Source organism: Erinaceus europaeus, chromosome X, assembly GCF_950295315.1.
Source record: "Erinaceus europaeus chromosome X, mEriEur2.1, whole genome shotgun sequence".
Taxonomy (NCBI): Eukaryota; Metazoa; Chordata; class Mammalia; order Eulipotyphla; family Erinaceidae; genus Erinaceus; species Erinaceus europaeus.
In genome coordinates, this window is record NC_080185.1 from 106,748,268 (window position 1) to 106,774,653 (window position 26,386).

Sequence of the window (26,386 nt, forward strand, 5' to 3'; positions counted from 1 at the left end):
ATGGGTTGACTATTATTTCTATAAGTATCTGTCTATATTTATATATATGCTCATTTTTCCCCTATTGTCCTGCCTTCTCTTCCTTTCTGAGTCTTACCTGCTACTTCTGAGTGTCCTTCCCTGCACTGTATTTTCCTCTTCTCTCTCTGTGTCCTGATGGAATTGGAGTTCAGAGCCCTCTGGTAATCTTCTGCTAACATTTACCTCTCTTAGAGTATGGGCCAAAATTATTTATGGGATGCAGAAGGTGGAAGGTCTGGCTTTTGTAATTGCTTCTCCACTGGGCATGGGCATTGACAGGTCAGTCCATATCCCCAGCCTGTTTCTACCTTTCCCTAGTGGGGTAGGGTTCTGGAGAGGTGAGGTTCCAGGACGTATTGGTGAGGTCATCTACCCAGGGAAATCAGGATGAAATTGTAGTAGCATCCACAACGTGATGGCTGAAATGCAATTAGATATAAAGCAGGTCAAAATGTTTAATGAATAGGAACCAGAATGCAGGGATGGAGCAGATGTAATAGGGATTTTAAGGTGGAGAGAAGCTAGGAAGTCTTTTTTAGGTATGTTGCTAGAAGCCCATGACTGTTGTGATTTTTGCTTGAGTTTGAGTGCAGGTGGACTAAAAGTATTGTCTAGGAAGATGGTGTCAGAGTTGAGAACAGTACTAGAAAGCTGTAACAGGGCAGAGAGTAGCTCCCAAACTTGAAGAAAATATATAAATACAATTAACTATTTACCGCATAGATCTGACCCAGGGCCCGTATCTATTCACACTTAGTTTAGGAGCCTTTTAGTCCCTGTCAGTCTGTGTTCTCATTCCATGGTTGCAGCTGGCAACATTCTAGGCTGCACTCATGTCAGAACCAGTCTTCCTCGAGTGGCAAAGTAGGATGACCCAGCCTCCCCTCAGAGAGTGAGGCAGTCCCTACCATTGCTAATTCATAGTGAGGTTATGGTCCTGAAGGAGCCCACAAGAGAGCTTGTAATGGTGTTCCTGATGGAAGTGACTAGTGATGGTGGTGAGAGGGATCTTTTATAGGTCTAGGCCTGACATATCTATGTGGGAATCCAAGGATCTCCTGGCTAGGGCCCCAGATGATGGGGTGGCTTGGTGCTGACCAAAAAGGCCATCATTAAGTGAGCCAGTCTTTTGCCCTTTTCCAGCTTTTGTAGTCTTGTCTTTATCTGATGAGCTTAGAGTTTCTCTCAGTTGTTAAGGTGTTGAATGTCATTTGTTGTATTCAAACCAGTATTAGGTTTGTGAGGTCTGGCTTCAAGTTACAGAGGAAATATACCTAGGATTTTAGTGGGCTCTAAGCTAACCTTGAGTTTTACTGCATCTACTTGTTTGGTGATTCTAAGAAAGGTTTTCAATAGAGACAGCACTCTTCCTTTAGTTGATAAATATTTTTTGCCAGTACATCTCTAGTGCCACATCTGTATCTATCCATCAGCTGCTGGGAACCGAAGTCAACTCCTTATTCTGGCCACGGTAAATAATACTGCAAGTTGCGTAGCAGTGGGCACATTTTCAAATTAGTTCTTAATTTTATTGGCTAGATAAGTAGAAATTCCATCACTGGATAATATGTTAGGTCTGTTTTTAATATTTTCAAGACCCTTCCTTCTTGTTGTTTTCCATAGAGCTTGTACCAGTTTATATTCCCATCAAGGGAATAAGAGGGTTCGTTTTTTCTCCACGCCCTTGCCAACACTTGTTGTATCCAGTCTTTTGATACATGTCATTCTCACAGATGTGAGAATGTACTCCTTTAATTATAAATATATATCCTTTTTCAATACAAAATTAATATTGATAGTGCAGGAGTTGCTTACCGATTGGCTCGTGTGCTTCATGTTCATGTTGCATTTGAGAAAGCATGGGATATTTCCAGGTGAGAATAATGATTGATGAATACAGAAGCAGTTTGGGTTTACATTTAGGTACCAGACAACTCGTTAGCAACAGTATAAAAGTGAGTTCCGTCATAAAAATGAAACTTCCTCTGGCTCAATAAGCCAACAATTATACACAAATTGCCAAGTTTCTACTACCCAAATTAGGTACCTCCCATTGCTCTATGGCTGCAAAAAGCTGTTGTCAGTTGGAAAGGGACCTTTGCAAATATTCCTTTAAAGAGACGTTTGCCATCTGGATAGGAAGTTTATGGCATCATCGCAGTGTGAATGTCTATTAAAAGGACATGTGAACATGGGACAATGAGGAAGAATAAATATGAGTGTTCTTTACTCACCTAGTCAGAATGTGAGGCTTTTGAGCAAATTCAGATGCTGCGAGTCATCTCAGCCCATCAGGTAAAAGTCTTAAGGAACATGACTTGTGGGTTTAATGAACACGTAAGTAGGTGACTAACACTTGCTGTTCAAAGGGTGTTCAGGTTTTTATTAATTCTGATATCAATCATTTCACTTTCAGCTAGAGGATTTTTCTTTCTGTGGATTTAAAAGAGACACTTTTTTACTATGAATTTTTTAAAAAATTAAATGATTTATTGAGGGTTAATGGTTTACAATACAGTTGTTGACACATGGGTATAAATTGTAATCTCGTGAGAGTCTGCAAAACATTCTCATCCCCAACTGAGGTTCTTTCTCACCATTCTGCACCAGGAATACCATCTTTTCTCCCCCTCCCCCTCCTTCCCCAGATTCTTGGAAAATATTATAGTAAGCTACACATTACACATTATACATTTAAAATAAATCACTTATCCATTTGAAGATAAAGTAAAAGGGAAAATTCTACTGCAATTGTCTTGAAAAATTATATGAAGTAACTTATTAAAAGTTATATAAGCTTCAAATGTGAATCATTAAAAGTCAACATGTTGTCATATTCTCTTCTTTTATTTATTTATTTTTAATGAGAGAGAGAGAGAGAGAGAGAGATCCCAGAACACTCTCTCACCTCTGGCTGATGGTGGTGCTGGGGATTATACCCCAGATAACCAGTATTTTGTCTCCCCAACCCATGTTGTTATATTATTAAAAGGAAATTTTAATGCCAGTAGCAATCACTCTAAATATGGTACAAGCAGTCTATAAAGCCCCTACCCAGCAAACATGTGGAAGGTGACTGAAGGCCCTAAGTGGAAAAAAATGTTCAAGCTCTTAATTTTCTTACAACTTTCAATTGTTTAAGGTTTCTGATCCTCAAGATTCACATTTTCTCTCCTCAAAAGACATCTTTTATAGAGATCCTGAATAGCACAGTACTTGACATATGGTGAAATTTTACTAAGTTATTGGTGAATAAATAAATGCTTGCATGAGTGAATTATTACATAGTTAAACAAAGGAAGTAAAAATGAATGGATGATGGATGGATGACAGATCATGGAACTGCCTATATGTTGATAACTAGGTTCTTTCTGCAAAGTCAAATACATTTAACACGTTTTTGGTATTTTTTTGTATGCTTTGGTAGTTTATAGCAATGGGAAAAATCTCTTTTGGAACTCCTTTCAGGGTATTTAATCCCTTTAGTATAATGTTTTGCTGAAGGCAAAATTAAACGCTGATAACTATATGATAGTTCCTTTCCTGAGAGCGTGTTGTGACTACAGGTGCAAGTTCTGGAGTTTGAATCTTAGCTCATTACATAATAGTTCAGTATCCTTGGGCAATTAATGCAATTTCTCTCAGCCTGATAAAATGGAGATGATAAAAGTACTATTTTTATAAAGTTTTCATGAGAATTTACTGATATGTATTTGAAAAGTTCTCAGCATATGAATTTTTAATAAGTGTTTGTTGTTCCTTTATAATTAGACTTCCTCAGTATTTTTCTTCAACACATCAAAGCAATGATTAATTACAAGCAATTCTATACTGACCTCAAGTTTCAGTAGAGTAGCGCAAAATGTATGGATAAATGTTCTGAAGTCAGACTGCATGGATTCACGTGCTGAAGTTTTGGCAAGATTGACAAACTTTATTATTTTCGGTTTTCTGTCTCTAATGTAGGTACGATGTTCCCAACTCACAGGGTTATTGTAAAAATTACAAGGCACACTATAGTGAAAGAACCTAGAAAAGCACTTGCTACTTAGTTAATGCTTAATAAAAAAAAAACAGAGTTTTTTGCTTGGTATCACATATAGTGATTAGTCATCCTCTCATCCCCCCACTTCTTTTGTGCCAGGAAGTGTTAAAATAAATTGTACACAAACCCTGATATCAATCTACAATCAAATGGAGGGAAACAAGAGTGCAATAGAGCCGCGTTCAGTTAACATTTTTATAATATAAAAGCCTCGGGGGAGGGGGCATAGAGAAGACTGGCTAATGCCACTGGTTGTGGAGATGTTCTATGATGTATGAATGTGTGATTGGTTACATTTTCATGCATTGATTTCTGACAAAATCTCTTTTACTTACCTTAAGTGAATTGAAGGAATCATGAGAAGGAATTTTACTTGAAGTGCTTCTCTTGGTAAGATGCCAAGATAGATATAACTGATCAAGTTATTATTTAAATACTTTTTTCAGAATGAGAAGCATCTATTGAACTCTGCTAATTTTATTACTTTTGACAAACAATAGACTATGTCCAATTTTTTTGGTCATCATCACTGGGGCTTCAACTGCTTTTTCAGGTAGGTAGATAGGCAGGTAGATAGATATAGACAGACAGACAAAGATACCAGAGTGCCAAAGCTTCCTCCAGTTCCATGGGGACATGTCTGGAACCTGGTTAGCATAGCACGTGGCTAAGTAGGTACACTATCCAGGTGAGTTATCTGGCTACTCCTATGTCCAATTTTTTAATTAAAAATATTTAAGATGTTATTTATTTAAAAAATCCATTTATTATTGGATAGAGTCAGAAATTGAGAAGGGAATGGGGAGATATAGAGGAAAAGAGACAGAGATACACCTGAAGTTCTCCTGTACCACTTTAAAAGCTTTCTCCTAGCAATGTCAGCCAGGGTAGGGACTGCATCCTTCAGATACAGGTCAGAGATGTTGGGCAGGGTTTCAAAGGATGCCCGGGGACATGGTTTCAGGGGCAGGTTAGTCCAATTTTTCTCACCACACTGCGTGCAGCCCCATGTGGCTTGTTTTGCCAAATTGGGATAGTCACATTAGCTTCCATTCCTGACATTTCAACCGGCTCCTGCACTTGAAGGACGAGGCAGCCACAAGGCAGCTCTGTGGGCTCCGGGAGGTGGGAGGCATGACTCCTTCATATCAGGCCATGTTAAGGAACTCCAAATTTCTCCTCCTCGAGACTCACTCACCTTACAGCCCTTCCTATCATAGCCGGCTGCCCAGCCTCTACCGTGTTCACTTCCGCTGGCTGACATTGCTTGGATTGCTGCAGATGATGAAGAGACATATACCCGGGTCAGGAGCGATACACGCCCCCTGAGGCACACTTGGATGCAACGCAATGCCTCAGTACCCAACCTGCGTGGGTCTTAGGAGAGACTCCTGGCCTTGAAGAAGCCAGCCCTGCCAGCCCTGACCCGAACCACAGAACTGCAGGATGAGCTGAGCCACCTGCGCAGCCAGATTGCTAAAATAGTGGCAGCTGATGCAGCTTCAGCTTCATTAAGGCCAGATTTCTTATCTCCAGGAAGTTCAAATGTCTTTTCTCCCTTACCTTGTTTTGGATCCTCATTCCACTCTACAACTTCCTTTATCATTAGTGACATCACCGAGGAGACCGAGGTAGAGGTCCCTGAACTTCCATCAGTCCCCCTGCTTTGTTCTGCCAGCCCTGAATGTTGCAAACCAGATCATAAAGCTGCCTACAGCTCGTCTGAAGAGGATGACTGCATCTCTCTGTCAAAAGCCAGTAGCTTCACAGATATGATGGGGATCCTGAAGGACTTTCACCCTATGAAACAGAGCCAAGATCTGAATTGGAGTTTATTGAAAGAGGAAGACCCAGCTGTCCTTATCTCTGAGGTCCTGAGGAGAAAGTTTGCTCTGAAGGAAGAAGATATCAGTAGGAAAGGAAATTGATAGCACTCAGCTCTGCAGACTCAAGTCTCAGGCTCCTGTAATTCCTTCAATAGCTGCCTTCCTCACGGCAGATGTCTCTGCCTCTAAATTAGAAATTTGCAACAATGTTGCTGAAAGCTAGAGCTTGGATTTCAAGAGTTGGAATTTCTATTTCACATATTACAAGCCTCAGCAAATGCTGAGGCCCTTTTTGAGCTCAAACACTTGTTACAGATAAATATACAGATTGGAATGTCTCAGTCTAGAGTGAGAAAGAAGTTTCTGGTTTTCCTTACCCCAGTGTGGTAATAGGTCTTAGCTGAATGACTTACTTCACTGTACCAGACTCTATAATTGGTCTCACCGGACACTTGTGCTCAGCTGTCACTCTTAGCAGCTTCCTTACAGCACAGTAGGGCTAAGGGGAGGGGGCTATAAATGTTTATTATGTACTTGCTCAGTGGGCAGGGAAAATCTTGTGCTGCTCCATCATAAACCAACATCAGTGCCCAGCTGTCACCCTCTCCCCACCCCAGTCCCAACACCTAGATACAGAGGCCAGGGCGTTGGACCAGATGACACAGGCTGCTGCTGGGAGGCCTGAACTGTTTTTGCTTAATGTATTTTATAATATCGTACAACCAAATCTATCCTCCAATGCCTAGAGCTTCAGAAGTTCACTGATTTGAAAAACTCTTTTGAGGACTTTTGTTTTAACCTTAGTAGGAAAGAGAAATGGGGAGGAGAAAGAAAACATGCTAGGCCCTTGACTGCTCCTTTGCATTATTAGGCCATGGTCTATATCTGCTACACCATGCATGACTCAGATGCCCTCAGGACCCTTTCTCTATGGTATGTATCCTGTATGTTTGGGTGAAGCACTACCTGACATTAAAGGAAGGATTTGACGAGATACCAAAAAATAAAATAAAATAAAATAAAAATAAAAGCTTTCTCATGCAGGTGGGGACCAAGGGCTTGAACCCGGATCCTTGTGCACTGTAATGTGTGCACTTACCCAGGTGCGCCACCACTTGGCCCCTCCTATGTCCAAATTTTAAAAGAAACTTTATGGATGTATGAGTATATGCATTTTGCATGTGTTGATACTTATATATATATATATATATCTTTTCACCAACATTATCTCATTGTCCCCTCCCCTAGACCCTCTAGCATCCACCATTCTATTATCTGCTTGTATTAACTTGACTGTTTAGATTCTACGTATAGTTGATATTATGCCATATTTGTCTTTCTGCAACTGACTTACTTCACCTGGCAAAATGTCATCCAGCTTTATCCATTGTTGCAAATGACAGGATTTCTTTCTAATGTCAAAATTTCTTAAGCTGACCAATATTCTGATATATATATATATATATATATATATATATTCTTTATCCATTCATTAGTGCACATGTAGGCTGTTGCCATATCTTGACTATTATAAAATAGCTATATAGCGAACATAGGAGTGCAGTTTTCTCTTTGAGATATGATTTCAATCCCTTGGGATATATACTCAGACTTGGTATTGCTGGATCATATGGCAGTTATATTTTTAATTTTTCAGGAGGCCCCATACTACTTTCCATAGCAGCTACACTCTTCTACATTTCCGCTGAATGTATATTAAGGTTCCAGTTTCTTTCCCAACATTTGCTAGCTATTTCTAAAATTTTGAAAAAGTCATACTAACAGGCATGAGGTGGTGTCTCAATGTAGTCTTGATTTTAAAATGTCCTGATGATGAGAATATTTTTTTCATATACCTATGGGCCATTTAAATCTCTTCTGAAGTAAAAAAAAAAATCTCTTGAAACCGCATGATTACAGTGATGTTATCTACAACACTTATACTTCTAGGGAAAAGTGACTCTTGCTATATCTGCATAATATTCATTGGGATGACCTTGCATAAATAGGCGAGCCACTCCATCACTCATATTAAAAACACATGTATGTATGTATGAATGTATTTACTTAATTATTTTTGCCTCCAGGGTTATCATTGGGGATTGGTGCCAGCACTACAAGTCCATGTTATTGGATAGGACAGAGAGAAATTGAGAGAGGACGGGGAAGAGAGAAAGAGAGAGACCTGCAGATCTTCTTTACCACTAGTGAAGCGACCCCCCTGCAGGTAGGGAAGCAGGGGCTCGAAGCAGGATCCTTGAGCAGGTTTTTGCACTTAGTACTATGTACACTTAATCTGGAGTGCCACCACCTGGCCCCCAAAAACATGTTTTTAGAAGGGATGTAAACCTGCTATTGTGTGCCTTCTCTGGTACTGAGTGTTCTTTGATGACTAAAATGAGCCATGGTCGATGGGTACATCATGTACATATCAATTCACAGAACTGGTTTGTGAGGATTGTAGAAAGCAGTATTTATACATTATAGCTCCACGAAACATCAGCACTTCATTCAGAGAGAAGATGCAGAGTAAAACTTAATTAAAGATGGTGTATTGTGGTAGATCCAAGGACTGGCTCTTAAGAAGGGAGACAAGAGATACTGAACAGGGGGTTGGGAGCCCATTGTCCTGTGGTGGAGGAAGAGGACAAGTTGGTGGAGGGTATGCTGTGCTGACACATCTGTCATAGGGAGGTATGAAATTGTACACCTATGATCAAACAGACTTATAAATCAGCATTTTCCCAGGAAATTAATATATTAAATCAGCATTTCTTTCTCATTTCTGTGTTTAACTCAATGAAATTGCTTTTCATCTTATAAATGAAAGATTATATCATTGCTTTGGGGGAAGGGCTGTCAGAAAGTTAAGACTGATTTTGCAGTTGTTGTTTTGTCTCCAGACAAACAAGTCCATCTTCTGAAATGTCATATCTAATTGCTTTAGATTTTTCCCTTTGTTTCTCTTGCTGCTTCACAAACATTTTTACAGTTCTAAGAAAAATCAATTATAATAGGCCTCTAAGGTTCTCAGTTTTTGCTTTCACTAGGGAAAAGTTGATTATTTAAGATTATAGAAAGCAGGTTAAACATTGATCTTCAAACCTTAATATAGTTATTTGTATCAATAAAAAGTAAATGCAAAGCAATTCCAGGAACCATAAAATAGGTTTGCCACAGGAATTTTTATGAAGACATGGAAACCCAAGTATATAATATATAAACATGATAATAATTACTATGGATGCTTAGTTCCAGGGTATAGTACTTCCATTGAAAAACCCAATTCGTCAATGACTATGTTTTAAATTTAATTTGATAGTTAGATTGGACAGTAGTTGATGTGTTGATATGTAAGCACCCTGGAATAAATGACCAACAACAGTTAGTCATAAGCCTGGAAAATAAAGGTAATCATATTTGACTCTGTTCTTTAGAGATGATCCAGTTTTTTTTTTCCATTTTCACTTTTTTTTTTTAAGTTCACTGCCACGTAGGAGGCAGGCTGCCTGGGCAAGATCCCCCCCCCATTCTTCTTCTCCTCCTTCTCCCTCTCCCTCTCCCTCTCCCTCTCCCTCTCCCTCTCCCTCTCCCTCTCCCTCTCCCTCTCCTTCTCCTTCTCCTATTCCTTCTCCTCCTCCTCCCCTCGTCCTCCTCCTCCTCCTCTTCCTCCTCCTCCTCCTCCTCCCCTCGTCCTCCTCCTCCTCCTCTTCCTCCTCCTCCTCCTCCTCCCCTCATCCTCCTCCTCCTCTCCTCCTCCTCCTTCTTCTTCTTCGTGATTTAATATTGATTTATAAAATGATGAGATAATATGGGCATAATTCTTTTTTTATATACCATTCCCACCACCATAGTTCTGTGTCCCAATTTCCTCCATTGGATACTACAGTAGTTCTCCTAAGATCACAGATATGGGTTGACTATTATTTCTATAAGTATCTGTCTATATTTTTATATATGCTCATTTTTCCCCTATTGTCCTGCCTTCTCTTCCTTTCTGAGTCTTACCTGCTACTTCTGAGTGTCCTTCCCTGCACTGTATTTTCCTCTTCTCTCTCTGTGTCCTGATGGAATTGGAGTTCAGAGCCCTCTGGTAATCTTCTGCTAACATTTACCTCTCTTAGAGTATGGGCCAAAATTATTTATGGGATGCAGAAGGTGGAAGGTCTGGCTTTTGTAATTGCTTCTCCACTGGGCATGGGCATTGACAGGTCAGTCCATATCCCCAGCCTGTTTCTACCTTTCCCTAGTGGGGTAGGGTTCTGGAGAGGTGAGGTTCCAGGACGTATTGGTGAGGTCATCTACCCAGGGAAATCAGGATGAAATTGTAGTAGCATCCACAACGTGATGGCTGAAATGCAATTAGATATAAAGCAGGTCAAAATGTTTAATGAATAGGAACCAGAATGCAGGGATGGAGCAGATGTAATAGGGATTTTAAGGTGGAGAGAAGCTAGGAAGTCTTTTTTAGGTATGTTGCTAGAAGCCCATGACTGTTGTGAATTTTGCTTGAGTTTGAGTGCAGGTGGACTAAAAGTATTGTCTAGGAAGATGGTGTCAGAGTTGAGAACAGTACTAGAAAGCTGTAACAGGGCAGAGAGTAGCTCCCAAACTTGAAGAAAATATATAAATACAATTAACTATTTACCGCATAGATCTGACCCAGGGCCCGTATCTATTCACACTTAGTATAGGAGCCTTTTAGTCCCTGTCAGTCTGTGTTCTCATTCCATGGTTGCAGCTGGCAACATTCTAGGCTGCACTCATGTCAGAACCAGTCTTCCTCGAGTGGCAAAGTAGGATGACCCAGCCTCCCCTCAGAGAGTGAGGCAGTCCCTACCATTGTTAATTCATAGTGAGGTTATGGTCCTGAAGGAGCCCACAAGAGAGCTTGTAATGGTGTTCCTGATGGAAGTGACTAGTGATGGTGGTGAGAGGGATCTTTTATAGGTCTAGGCCTGACATATCTATGTGGGAATCCAAGGATCTCCTGGCTAGGGCCCCAGATGATGGGGTGGCTTGGTGCTGACCAAAAAGGCCATCATTAAGTGAGCCAGTCTTTTGCCCTTTTCCAGCTTTTGTAGTCTTGTCTTTATCTGATGAGCTTAGAGTTTCTCTCAGTTGTTAAGGTGTTGAATGTCATTTGTTGTATTCAAACCAGTATTAGGTTTGTGAGGTCTGGCTTCAAGTTACAGAGGAAATATACCTAGGATTTTAGTGGGCTCTAAGCTAACCTTGAGTTTTACTGCATCTACTTGTTTGGTGATTCTAAGAAAGGTTTTCAATAGAGACAGTACTCTTCCTTTAGCTGATAAATATTTTTTGCCAGTATATCTCTTGGCCAATTGTATAATACAGTGTTTCTTCTAAAGATTTTCAAAGAGTGACAGTAATGCTGGTGCTACCTAAGAGATTAGGAGATATATCTTTCTTTTTTTTTTTTTTTCCTCCTCCAGGGTTATTGCTGGGCTCGGTGCCTGCACCATGAATCCACCGCTCCTGGAGGCCATTTTTTTCCCCTTTTGTTGCCCTTGTTGTAGCTTTGTTGTGGTTATTATTATTGCCCTTGTTGATGCAATTCGTTGTTGGATAGGACAGAGAGAAATGGAGAGAGGAGGGGAGACAGAGAAGGGGAGAGAAAGATAGACACCTGCAGACCTGCTTCACCGCCTGCGAAGCGACTCCCCTGCAGGTGGGGAGCCGGGGGCTCGAACCGGGATCCTTACGCCGGTCCCTGCGCTTTGCGCCACATGCACTTAACCCACTGCACCACCGCCCAACCCCCATATCTTTCTTTTTTGTAGTTATTTGAATAGATAGAGTGATTGAGGGAAGTGAAGTAGGGGGTATGAGAGGGAGTTGTTCAGGCCTAAATAGTAAATATTGAATTAGACTATTTATGATGCCTTCCTTAGGGCTTTCTACTTGCTCTTCGAGATCATTAAGTCTAAGTCTAATCACAGTGGACTAATGAGCACTTTTGCTTTGAGGTATATATATAGTTGCCCATAACTTATGGATAGGTCTATACATGCACCTCATTCCCTAGGCCCTAGCCTATATCTAGGGTCTGTAACTTTGTTAGAGAGAGCACCACTTGAAATGGAATTAAGTAGTTCCATGTGTTAGGAAAGGTCTCACCAGATTTTTGGAGTTGGAGGGATGACATCTCAGACTTGAGGTCTCTAGACACAATCAGAAGTCCAAAGGCAATGACAGGTAACTGGTAACACTGCATGCATTGATCAGCAGAGGCAGTATAACAGGGTATGGGATCAAGAGGAGAACCATAAAAAAATACAAGCAAAGTCCCAGAGGTTCCAGGACTGTGAGAAATAAGGATTTTTAGGAGAATGGGGAAGGTCTCTTATAAACTTAGAGTTTCAGAAGGCAATAGTTAATTATTATTATAACCAAATTACATTGACACTTAGTTTACATTGAAAAGCCCATGGTTAGGGTTTATGTATACTTGGCCTTACCATGATTTAAGTCATTTAATGTTATCTACTAATAACTTTATCTTAGATACTGACAGGACCAGGTGATTCTGATCTGGTCTAAGGTTGTAGGTAATTTAGTATTTGAAAAATATTTTTTTAGAAATGCTTTAAAAGTGTAAGCCCAGTGTCAGAATTCAGTCAGTACAAATTTGAAACTTTAGGTGCTTAAACTAAAGAAAAATCTAGTAGGCAGTTAATGGACTTGAGATATATCCAATCTATTTTCCCTTGCCATACTGAACAAATAGTGATTTATAAGTTTATGAATTAATAGTATAGTTTAACACTGTTCCCACCACCAAAGGTCTGTGTCCCCACCTCAACCCCCCACACAGTGCACCTGAGAACCCTCCCCCACCCAGAGCCGTTTACTTTGGTGCAGTGCTCCAAACCCAGTCCAAGTTCTGCTTTGTGTTTCCCTTCTGTTCTTGTTTCTCAACTTCTGTCACTGAGTGGGATCATCCCATATTCATCCTTCTCTTTCTGGCTTATCTCACTTAACATGATTCCTCCAAACTCCATCCAAGATGAGGTGAAGAAGGTCAACTCATTATTTTTAATAGCTGAATAGTATTCCATTGTGTATATATGCTACAACTTTCGGTGACCCAGTGTTTAATTTAAGGCAATTTTAGGGAAATGCAAAGTAAGGAGACTTAGGAATTCTATAACTGCACAACAATCTGTTTGGCCCATGTACTAGAAAGAACTCTCCAGCACATTATTTTATCTGCTTGACCTTGATCAGTACACTGATGATCCAGGAGATTCTTATTATTTTATTTGGGATGGATGGCGAAATCACAGTTTCAAGTAAGCTTTATATACCAACTGAAAAAAAAAGGAAGGTTAACGATGACTATGCTTTGCTGTCTCTATTCTATTCTGAGCTTCATTCTGCTACTTTTTATTCATTATTAGAGTCTGATGGTTATGTTTATATGGTTGTTGTGTGTACACACTTTCAGCAGCTAACTCATGATAGCTACCTGACAAAGACATTCCATTCCCTAATGCATTTGTTGTTTATGAGCGTCAATGGGATAGAGGAGAAGAGTAGGTCAAGAACACTGATCGGGCACAGAGGCAACCCTTATCTTTCTTTCCATCTCAAAATCTTTCCCTTCCAGGAAAGCAGTGCCCTTAATTTTTCATAGTACATGTCAGTTTTTTTTACCAGTTTTAGAATTTTTCATTACTATAACATAAAATGTACTCTTCTGTCCATCTTCTTCTTTTGTTAGACAGCAGATCTGCAAAATATATCCATGATTGAGAATCATTATAGACAATGCATTCTCACTGCTCTAGGGATTTCTTTCCCTTCTTCCCTCCCTCCCTTCCTTCCTCCCTTCCTTCCTTCCTTCCTTCCTTCCTTCCTTCCTTCCTTCCTTCCTTCCTCCGTTTTCTTTCTTTCTTTCTTTCTTTCTTTCTTTCTTTCTTTCTTTCTTTCTTTCTTTCTTTCTTTCTTTCTTTCTTTCTTTCTTATTGCTGGGGCTCAGTGCCTACACCATGAATCCATTGCTTCTGGCAGCCATTTTTTTCCATTTTTTGTTGTTGCTGTTATTGTTGTTGTTGTTATATAGGAGAAATGGAGAGAGGAGGGGAAGTCAGAGAGGGGGGAGAGAAAGACAGACACCTGCAGATATGCTTCACCACTTGGGAAGCGACTCCCCTGCAGGTGGAGAGCGGGGATACTTGTGCCCATCCTTGTGCTTTGCACTGTGTTTGCTACTGCCTGGCCCCTGCTTTAGGGATTTCTATTGTGTGACTATTTCCTTCCATGTTGCATTAATTCTAACTTTGATGAGCACTTAGATAGTTCCCAAATAAATACTATTTTAATTTTTTTATTATCTTTACTTATTTATTGGATAGAGACAACCAGAAATTGAGGTGGGGAAAGGAGATAGAAAGGGAGAGACAGAGAGACATCTGCAACACTGCTTCACTACTTGTGAGGCTTTCCTCCTCCAGGTGGGACAAGAGGCTCGGACCTGGGTCCTTGAGCTTTGTAACATGTGTGCTCAACCAGGTGTGTCACCACGCAACCCCCCCCCCCAATTAAATACTATTAAGAACAGCGCTACTGAGCCCGGGTGGTGGTGCATCTGGTTGAGTGCACATTGCAGTGCATGAGGACCCAGGTTCGAGCCCCCACTTGCATGAGAGAAGTTTTGCAAACAGTGAAGCAGTGTTGCAGTCATCTCTTTGTCTCTCTCCCTCTTTGTTACTTCCTCCTCCCTCAATTTCTGGCTATCTATATCAAATAAATAAAAGATAATAAAAAATAAAAAAAGCCTGGGTGCTGGGCGATAGCACAGCGGGTTAAGGGCAAGGACCAGCTGAAGGATTCTTGTTCAAACCCCTGGCTCCCCACCTGCAGGGGAGTCGCTTCACAGGTGGTGAAGCAGGTCTGTAGGTGTCTATCTTTCTCTCCCCCTCTGTCTTCCTCTCCTCTCTTGATTTTTCTCTGTCCTATCCAACATCAACTACTTCAATGGCAACAATAATAATAACAACAAGGGTAAAAAAAAATGGGAAAAATGGCCTCCAGGAGCAGTGGATTTGTAGTGCAGGCACCGAGCCCTAGCAATAATCCTGGAGGCAAAATAAATAAACAGATAAACAAATAATAAAAACTTGACTTTAAAAATAAATAAAAATTGTGCTACAGGACTGGCAAATTTGTGTAATGGACTTGCATGTGAGATGTTCCAGGTTCAATTCCCAGCACGAGCAATGGCCAGAGGTTAGTGGCGATCTGGTTTAAACAAAAAGAAAAGGGAAGAAAAACCAAAAATAATGTTACAATGCTATTTCTAGCACTTTGTTTCTGGTGAAAAGACTATGCATGCACTTATGGTGGCTATATGCCTCAAAGTGGAGATTTTGGGTCATGGAATATGCATTATTAATTCAGTACCCATTATGAGGAAACTGAAGCTTAAGGACATCAAGTCAGTAACCCACACTCATACAATTATTTAATGACATGTAAATCTAATTATAAAAGCCGTGACTCTACACACTGTAGTCTCTAACAATAGAAGAAATGTAACAAGCTTAAAGTATTTACAGGTTGCAATAGATTGCTCCCTACATGGCATTTAAAAATCCCATTCTAGTTTTGGCTTTTTGTTTTAAATGTAGCAAGCAATGAATCAATATGACAATTGATCAATAAAAGAGACATAGAAAAATGGTTGGGTAGTGTTTAATTTTTAGGAAAAATACTTTGTATAACCTTATTTACACTAAAGATGAGTACTTGCCATACCCAGATAAAGCTCTTGTAACAGACTTCAAGCCCTGTGTCTGTGGTGATACATATACATGCATGTATTTTTGAGGTAATATATTCCACTTACCATAATTCACTTCCAAGTCATAACTGTTAATACGTGTAGTGACTAAACTAATTGTTTCGTCATTGCTTGCATGTATGAAACTATCTATTAGAACACTGATTATATCAGTGAGTCCATATTGTGGTTAGATTGATTTTCATAAAAAACACTTATTCTCAGTTGAGCACACACATCATCATGAGCAAAGACTTGGGTTCAAGTCCTTGGTCCCCACCTACAGAGAGGAAGCTTCAGGAGTGGTGAAGCAGTGCTGCAGGTCTCCATCTCTCTCTCTCTCTCTCTGTATATATATATATCCATATATATATATATATATATATATCCATATATATATATATATATATATATATATATATATATATATCCCTTTATAGTTCAGTTTCTCTTTTTCTTTATTTTTTTCTTGTAGTGATTTAATGTTGGCTTATAAGATTATAAGATAATAGGGGTACAAATTCCACACTGTTCCCACCAACAGAATTCTATGTACCCATCCCCCACCAGGGGAACCTACAGTAGTTCCCCCAAGGCCAAAGATGAGTTGACTACATATCGCTGTCTGTCTGTCTGTCTGTCTACCTACCTACCTATATCTGTTATCTATATACATATACATCCTCTTTTTATTCATTCCTGCGGTCCTACCTTCACTTTCTTTTTTAAAATTTTTATTTATTTATTTATTTATTTATTTATTTATTTATTTAAGAAAGGAGACATTAACAAAACCATAGAATGAGAGGGGTACAATTCCTCACAATTCCCATAACCCAATCTCCACATCCCACTCCCTCCCCTGATAGCCTTCCCATTCTCTATCTCTCTGGGAGTATGGATCCAGGGTCGTTGTGGGTTGCAGAGGGTGGAAGGTTCTGGCTTCTGTAATTGCTTCCCCGCTGAACATGGGCGTTGACTGGTCGATCCATACTCCCAGTCTGTCTCTCTCTTTCCCTAGTAGGGTGGGGCTCTGAGGAAGTGGCGCTCCAGTACACATTGATGGGGTCTTCTGTCCAGGGAAGTCTGGTCAGCATCCGGAACCTGGTGGCTGAAAAGAGAGTTAACATACAAAGCCAAACAAATTGTTGAGCAATCATGGACCTAAAGACTGGAATAGTGCAGATGAAGTGTTGGGGGTATTCCCTGCATTCTCTTGTGTACTTCTGCTTTCAGGTATATATTTTTCCCCTAGTTTATGGGCACGGGTGAACCTATGCTCTATCTCAGGGGACCTGGACTATATCTAGGTTTGGGGACTTTATTGGGGAGTGGACCACCTGGAATGGAATTAGAGAATACTATGAAAGGAAAGGTCTCACCCGAGTGATGAAGCTGAAGGGTTGTTCCCACACCTGAAGGTCATTCCACACCTGAAGTCTCTGGTCACAGTCTGAAGTGCAGCATGCTGGGGTGGCACTCGTATTGATTAGGTTGTGATCCGTGGATGCAATATTATTTGATTTGAATTGAGAACAGCATGCAGAAAAGTGGGCCCCACCCTAAGGTTCCAGGACTGGGGGAAATATAGGCTCCTTCACTTTCTTTCTAATCTACACCTATGTATAGCACTACTTCTGAGTGTCCTTCCTTTTTCCTCTTCTCTCTCAGATTAGTGAAACAGTGCCTGACTTCCTCTGATGTTTTCCACGTTGGCTTCTCTTTTCAGTGATGGTATAAAAACAAAGATTCCTTGTTACAAATGTTGGGTCCCAGTAGAATTGGGGTCCAGAGCCCTTCAGTCATCTCCCCGTATGTCCTCCCCCTCTGGGAGTATGGATCAAAGTTCTTTTTGGGGTGCAGAATACGGGAGTTCTGATTTCTGTAATTGCTTCTCCACTGGATATGTACACTGGCAAGTTGATCCATATCCCAGCATATTTCTGTCTTTCTCTAGAGGAGTAGGTCTCTGGAGAAGTGAGGTTCTAGGACATACTGGTGGACATCTGGCCAAAGAAGTCAGGATGGAATTATAGTAGCACTGCAACTGGGTGGCTGAAAGGTGGTTGGATGTTTAATAAATAGGAACCAATGAGTAGGAATAGAGCAGATGAGAATGCAGACTTTAGGATGGAAAGAAGCTAAGGTGTCTATTTTAGATATGTTCCTAGGGGACCATGACTTTAGGAATATTTTCTTGAGCTTGATAGCTGACATGGAGGTGAACTAGAAATACTGAATGGGAGGATGGTGTCAGAATAGAGAATAGAACTTGAAAGCCCGGATAGGGCAGAGAGTGGCTCCCAGACTTGAAAAAATGTATAAATACAATTAACTGTTTACTCCGTTGATCTGACCCAGGGTCCTTAAATATTCATATTTAGCACAGAAACCTGTAAAACCTCCCATTCCCTGTCAGTTTGAGCTCACAGTCCATGGTCATATCTGGGAACATTGTAGGGTGCTTTCATTACAGGACCGGCCTTCCTCAAGTGGCAGTGTAGCATGACCCAGCCTCCTTTTGGAGAGTGGGACAGTCCTAACCATTGCTTGTTTATAGTGAGGGCAAGGTCCTGCAGGGGCCCACAAAAGTGATAGTAATGCCTATCTTTAGCCACTAACTAACTAAATAACTAACTGCATTCTTCTTTTTTTAAAATAGTTTTTATTTACTTATGTTTATTGGATGGAGACATAGAAATCGAGAGAGAAGAGAAAGATAGAGATAGATATATAGATAGACACCTGTAGCCCTTTTCACCACTTGTGAAACTGTCTGCATGCAGGTGGGGACCGGGGGCTTGAACCTGGGTCATTGTGCACTGTAATATGTGCACTCAACCAGGTGCACCACCACCTGGCCACATAAATATATTCTTTTTTTTTAAAAAAATGTTTATTTATTTATTCCCTTTTGTTGCCCTTGTTGTTTTATTGTAGTTATTACTGTTGTTGATATTGATGCCGTCATTGTTGGATAGGACAGAGAGAAATGGAGAGAGGAGGGGAGACAGAGAGGGGGAGAGAAATATAGACACCTGCAGACCTGCTTCACCACCTGTTAAGCGAACCCCCTGCAGGTGGGGAGCCTGGAGCTCGAACCGGGATCCTTATGCTGGTCCTTGCGCTTCATGCTGCATGCACTTAACCCACTGCGCTACCGCCCGACTCCCCCATAAATACATTCTTTCTGTACTGTCAGATGAAAGAAAAGGGTGGGGGGAGGAAAAATGGCCATTGAGAGCAGTGGATTTGTCCTGCAGGCACTGAACTCCAAGGATAACTCTGGTAGCAAGAAGTAATAAAATAAATGAATATCAGGTAGTTTGTGCCAAGAATGGCAGGCATTTTACTAGATGCAAATATGGCATAGTCCATTTTATTCCATCAGTCAACAAATTTAATTGGGGAGGCATTTGTGGAACATAATATATCAATACAGTGGAAGATATAAAAAATAATTTCTTCCCTAAGCAAATTGAAAAAAAAATTGCATGTATATCTAACTCACCTAAATAACATTAGCCCAGTGTACTTAAATTATAGTGCCAAGAGATAGGGGAACTAAACAGACTCAAATGAGATTGGGCTAACTGAATAAAAGAGTACAGCAAAAAAGGGGTATGTTGTGACAAATTATTAGAGCAAGATTTCTGAACAGTCTGCCATATGTCCAAGTTAGGTCTGGGGAGAGGGTCTTGATCACCTGGGACTCTGAAAATTCCCGGTTTCCCTATTCCCCTTATATACAGTGATTTTTCTCCCTCTTCTTATGTCCTATATCACTTGAATTTTATTATTATTATTATTATTTTTTCTTATTTTATCAGAGTACTGATGAGCTCTGGTTTATGTTGTATGGGGGGGTTGAACCTGGGAACTTGGAGCCTCAGGCATGAGAGTCTCTTTGCATAACCATTATACTATCTACCTCTGCCCATCATTTGAATTATTTACTGCTTAATTTAGTGCAGTTCTGTGTTGTTTGCTAATTGTGTTGAGAATCTTGATTCCTTAAATAGGTCATTATCTCCTGGAGGGGAGAAAACTTTCCTAACATTATCTGATATTTTCCAATATCTCACAAATTGTGGTGACTCATTTGAGTACCTAGAAACTGTGGTTGGTCTTTAAGATGCAGTTTCCTTTGGTTAAAGGTGGATTTACTTGGGCCAGTGAAATAGCTCACCTGGATAGTGAACTTCTTCATCATGTTCGCAACCTAGGCTCTAGCCTGGCCCAAACCAGGAAGGAAGATCAGGTGCTGTACCTCACCCACCTCTCTCTATCAAAAAAAAAAGGACTTGTGTTTCATGTTCCTGAGGTCACCACACTAGAGAAAACTGTAATGATAGAAGTGTTGGTAAACCCAAAAGGCCTTAGTTCCAACCATCGTAAGATGATGTTGGTGATCAAAGGTGAAGTGGTTTTGATGTGCTATTTTACAAATAAGAATAATGAATTTTATTTAAATAAATTTAAATAAATCGTTCTGTGTAAGTGAAAAATAACCGATTGGTTTTCCCACTACTAAGAAGGTGAGATATAGGATGTAAGTAGAGGTAAAATTTTCCAATAGGGTTACACATTTGACATGTAGACCACTAAAGTGTGTGTGTATGTGTGTGTGGGGAGTGAAGGATAAAGGAAAAAAGCAGTATCTATCATCAAAAATCTGTAATGAGACTACAGTGGCTGGGTATGCTGTGTACATAGGATGCATTGGTATACCCAAGAGCCATGTGAATATTTATAACAGCCCCCCCATAACACAAATTAATAAATATTATGATGGGTATCCAATTTTCTATGTTGTAAAACAAGTGTTCTCTTTCTTCTTGTGAGACTCAGCTCATCAATTTTACTTCTGCCCATTCTAACTCAGTGACCAGAAAGTGAATGCTTTTCAAGAGCCAGGAGGTGTGTGAAACACTTAGGAAGTTTTCTTATGCTGGCAGACACATACATAAATAAATTGAAAGCAATGGGTATAAATAAATCTAAAGCACTTTAATATAAGAGCACTGAAAATTATGTGATTTATTCCAGGTTTTTATCCAATCTCTCTCTTATACATTTAGACCTGGAGCAAAGCCACTGATTGGATCTCAGGTCCAGAATATTTTTTAATATGAAAGAATATATGTTCTTTTATTGCATAGGGTAATCATAAAAAATCCACACAAACTAATACATTTTAAAATCACTTTTATAGATCTCAAACTGGCATAAAATGCAAGGTTTTTAAAAAGTTGATTTTTGTTCTTAGTTCTGCCTACAGATTTTTTCAACTAAACATATATCTACTAAAATATTAATTTTGGGATGATACATTTTAATTTATTGTTTATAGTGAATCAACTCATAGATGAGAAAGGTGTATTAATTACAAAAATAGACAATTAATTCCAAATAGTCAAGCCTTTTACTAGTAACCATATAGTAACCTATAATAGGATTTAAATGTTATATTGAGAAAAAAGTGTATTCATTGCTTTTATTCAAGCTATATACAGTATTTCACACTTTTGAACTGTCTACCAAGACAAAAGCTGGCATCATTATTTAAGTGAAATATATCAAAAAAGTCAAGACCTTGATTTTTCACTTTCTACCAAGTGTCTCTAGTAGGTGAATTTGCAAAACATCAGTAGTACTGACTAATGTATTATCCTTAATTGACATTGACCTTCTATGTAAGATTTTCATGCTTTCACGATTTCTTGTGATTCAATGAAAATGAAAAAAAGAAGCTTTATACCATTTTTTGTAGGCAAAAAAATATTTCAATCCTTTTGACCTTTAGAAATTACAACCTAAAGGATAGTTTAAATTATCTTTGTAATTAATAATGATCAAGTTTGTTCTTCTCATATTTAAATAGATAAAATATGTTCATGTCTCATATATGTAGAAAAATTAAAATCTGAGGAGCTTAAAATTACTGACCTGAAACACAATAATGGGGAAAAAACCCATAGCCTTTGCAAAAGCAATTTGTCATGATTTTTAATACCTCTAACTCACCAAACTGGGTCAGTGATGCATTACTGTGTTGGTAATTTAATTTCCGTCTCTTTATTGAAAGGTGTACACAAATCTCCATCACCATAATTACTATTATTTATTGACAAAAATTATGCAGGAAACCCTCTGCTGGGTGCAACTGCCTTTAGCCAACTCCAAGAATGTTCTGTTGTTATGACTCAGAAATAGTCTATCCTTCAGACACACAAAAAGAGATGAAACATACAGACAACCATCAGTTCATTGGAAGCAGCAGCCTACTTTATTTGGGTTAAGCAGAGGGTTTTGTCTACTAGAAAACAAAACAAAACAAAACAAAAACCTTTTAAAATAGAAAGTATCCGTCCTTTCAGAATTTACTTACATAAAACCACTCATCGCACAGTAGATCCAACACACCCTAGCTTTGATAAGGTATTTCCCTTGAATAATCCCTCACCCTGTCAAAGAGATTTTATTGTTCATTTGGCCTGGTTTTTGTCAGTATCTCTCAGAGTGAAAGAGGATTGGAACACGATCAATACTTCACAGTAATTAAGAACTACCTCCTGCAACAAAAACAGAAAATCATTAGATGGGAAAGAAAACTGAAGACAGAGGTCCAGAAAACAAATAAAAATATGTACTCCCCTAATATTTGTGAAGGAAAAGATTACTGACTTCACTTTATGGGTAGATTTAGTTACAAGCAAGTCATGATGTGTTGAAAAAGAAAAAGGGCTGTGTTATTGTTCTACATTGTTCAGATAACAATGCCTCTTTTTTCTTTTTTCTCAAATTATTTTATTGAGGGAGTTCATGGCTTGCAGCACAGATGTTAACATGTGGGCACAATTTCTCATTCCCCATGAAAGGTCTCTGCAGGTAGTTAGTAGTCCTGTTTTAGTCCTATTTTAGTTCTATTCCAAAGAGCCCATGACTATACTAGTTTTTTTCCCCTGAGCCTGACATCTGATATACAGGTGGATCCAAGTTATTGTCTGGGGAGATGATGTCATATCTTGAAAATGGAACATAAAGCTGCATCAGGGAAGAGAGTAGCTCCCAAATATGGGAAAGGTGTATAAATATTGTTGACTGTAAAATGGAGATCCCCCAACTCTTCATCTGCACTACTCCAGCCTTTAGGTTCATGATTAGTGAACAATTTTTTTTGGCTTTATATGTTAACTCTTCTTTCAACCACCAGGTTCCAGATGCTAACATGATGCCAACCGGACTTCCTTGGGCAGACAACCCCACCTATGTGTCCTGGAGCTCTGCTTCCCCATAACCCTGCCCCACTAGGGAAAGAGAGAGACAAACTGGAAGTATGGATCGACCTGTTAACTAACACCCATGTTCAGTGAGGAAGCAATTACAGAAGCCAAACCTTCCACCTTCTGCACTCCACAATGACCCTGGGTCCATGATCCCAGAGGGATAAAGAATAGGAAAGCTATCAGGGGAGGGGAGGGGATATGGAGTTCTGGTAGTGGGAATTGTGTGGAGTTGTACCCCTCTTATCCTGTGGTTTTTGTTAGTGTTTCCTTTTTATAAGTAAAAAATTTTTAAAAAGAAAGGTCTCTGCAGAACACCCCAGAGTCTTAGTGCAGTACACCAAACACAGTCTGTTTTGTGTTTTCCCTTCTGTTCTTATTTTTCAACTTATGTCTATGAATGAGATCATACCATATTCACCCTTCTCTTTCTGACTTATTGCACTTAACATGATTCCTTCAAGCTCCATCCAAGATGAGGTAAAGAAAGTGAACTTACAATTTTTAATATCTGAGTAATATTCCATTGTGTATATATACCACAACTTTCTCAGCAATTCATCTATTGTTGGACATATGAGTTGCTTCTAGGTTTTTTTGCTATTACAAACTGTGTTGCTATGAACATAGGTATACACAAATCTTTTTGTATGGGTGAAGATGCTTTTCAATTTGATGTGGTGCTATTTATTTTTTTGTTTTTAGTCTTCCTTGAAATTGGATTTGTATCATTGAAGATTCCTATAAAATTTAGATGGAAAAATCACTGCCAATATTTTCCTCTAGGTATTTGACAGTTTTTGGTCTAACATCCAAGTCCTTAATCCATTTAGAGTTTACTTTTATTTGTGGTGAAATGTAGTGGTTCAGTTTCATTATGCACATTTGAACCCAATTTTCCCAGCACCATTTGTTGAAGAAACCCCCTTTACCAATTTAATAGTTTGGCCCCCTTGTCAAAAATAGATTTCCATAGGTGTGGGTGCTTATTTCTGGGCTCTCAATTGTATTCTACTGGCCACTGTGTCTATTTTTGTTCCAGTATCAGGCAGTTTTGATTATAATGGCCCTGATATCTGAAGAAATCTGGAAGGATACACATAGGAAATCCTGAACAGGGTAGTGTTCAATGTGTACCTCTATCCTGATCTTCCCAAATATTTATTCCTAAAATTATGCATTACAAAAGGAAATACACATGTTACAGTGCAGAAGGACACAGATTCAAGTCCCTGGTCCCCACCTGTAGGGGGGGAGCTTCATGAGTGGTGAAGCAGGGTTGCAGGTATCTCTCTTTCTCTCTTCCTCTCTATCTTCCCCTCCCCTCTCAATTTCTGGCTGTCTCTATCAAATAAATAAAGACAATAAATTTTTTTAAAAAAGGGAATGGCTGGTGGCATACCTGGTTGAGCGCACATGTTACATCAAAAGGAGGAGGAAGATTAAAGATTTTTTAAGATTTTTGGTTTCTCATCGCCGAGTGTGATGTTGGCTATAGGTTTGCTGTATATAGATTCAATAAGATTGAGGAATTTCTTTTTTCTATTTCGTTGATCTCTGCCAATAGTTTTTCTTAATTCTAGATAATGAGTGACTGACAAAGTATTGATATTTATTTAAATCAATCATGTAATAAGAACAGTGTGTGTGGGGGGGAGGGGAGAGGGAGAGAGAGATATGGAAGATGACAGGAATGCTGGGACCTCACACATTTTTGTTTTACCACTGAAGGGCCATTTTTAAAATAATTTTTATTTATAAAAAGGAAATACAAAAAACATAGGATAAGAGGGGTACAACTCCGCACAATTCCCACCACCAGAAATCCCTATCCCATCCCCTCCCTTGATAGATTTCCTATTCTTTATCCCTCTGGGAGCATGGACCAAGGGACATTATGGGGTGCAGAAGGTGGAAGGTCTGGCTTCTGTAATTGCTTCCCCGCTGAACATGGGCATTGACAGGTTGATCCATACTCCCAGTTTGTCTCTCTCCTTCCCTGGTGGGGCAGGGCTCTGGGGAAGCGGGGATCCAGGACTTATTGGTAGGATCATCTGTCCATGGAAGTCCAGTTGGCATCATGGTAGCATCTGGAACCTGGTGGTTGAAAGAAGAGTTAACATATAAAGCAGAGAAAATGTTGACTTGTTGGGTAGTATGCCAGCTCCCCCTGGCTTCTGCTTAACCATATGCCTATATAGGGATTGATTTGTACCCATTCAAAGCTTTGGTCTATTTACATAAATCACTTTTACATTTACATAAAGCACCACACTCCCTCCAGGGCATTGGTGGTTTAGTGGTAGAATTCTCACCTGCTCCACCCCCTCTCCTTGTCACACCTTGATCCTCTCCTTGTCATACCCTGATCTTCCACCAGTCACTTTTCACTCCACCCTCTCTATGTCACATCCTGTTTCCACCCTACTTGGAGAGTATAAAAACAGCTGCTCTTCTGATTAAAGACACTTGGAAATTGCTTTCCGGCTCCGAGAGTTCCAGAGTGTATCTCCTGCGAAGTTAGTGAGGCACGAGTTCCTGATCTCTCTCCCACGCAGCAGCCTAGATCAGCTCCAGTTGAGTTCTCTCCAACCCAGAGCGCACTAGCTCGGGAAGAAGCACCCTCAGGCTATCTCGGCATTGACTAATCATGAACCTAAAGGCTAGAAAAGTGCATATGAAGATTTGGTGTCTCCGTTTTGTAGATAGTTAGTAGGCCTATTTTAGTTATATTCCAAAGGGCCCATGACTATATTGGTGTTTTTTTTTTTCTTTTTTCTTTTCTTTTCTGAGCCTGACATTTTATATGCAGGTGGAACCAAGGTATTGTCTGGGGAGATGGCTGGAAAAAGGACCAGAAAGCTGGATTAGGGAAAAGAGTAGCTCCCAAATATGGGAAAGGTGTATAAACGTTGTTGGCTATAAACCCCATTGATTTGATATGACCTGGGGCCCATATTCAGCTAAGGAGCCTATGTGACCTCTGCATCCCTGTAGATCTGAGCTCACATTCTGTGATCATGAGTAGGAACGTTCCAAGCTGCCCCAATTTCAGAACCCATCCTTCTTCCGGAGGATGGAACATTCTCTACCATTGTTGATCTCTACCATGTTGAGGGCAAGGCCCTATGGGGGGCCACAGAGGGGTCTATTGTGTTGTTCCTGATAGAGATGACCAGTAACAATGGAGAGAGGCATTTATTTGAGGCCTAGACTCAAGGCCATTTGTTCTTTGTATTTCAGATATGCTTATTTATTTATTTTTGGATAGAGACAGAAAGAAGTCAGGAATGAAGAGGGAGATAGAGAAGAAGAGAAACATTTGCAACCCTGCTTCACAACTTCTGAAGAGTCCTCCCTGCTGGTGGGGACTGGGGGCTTGAACCAGGGTCCTTAGACA

At 39.8% G+C, this 26,386-nt stretch overlaps 1 pseudogene; it reads left to right on the top strand.

Moving 5' to 3' along the window:
• The first annotated feature begins 1,880 nt into the window (after positions 1 to 1,880).
• LOC103109724 (mitochondrial fission regulator 1-like) lies at positions 1,881 to 6,724 on the top strand (annotated as a pseudogene).
• Positions 6,725 to 26,386: the final 19,662 nt, after the last annotated feature.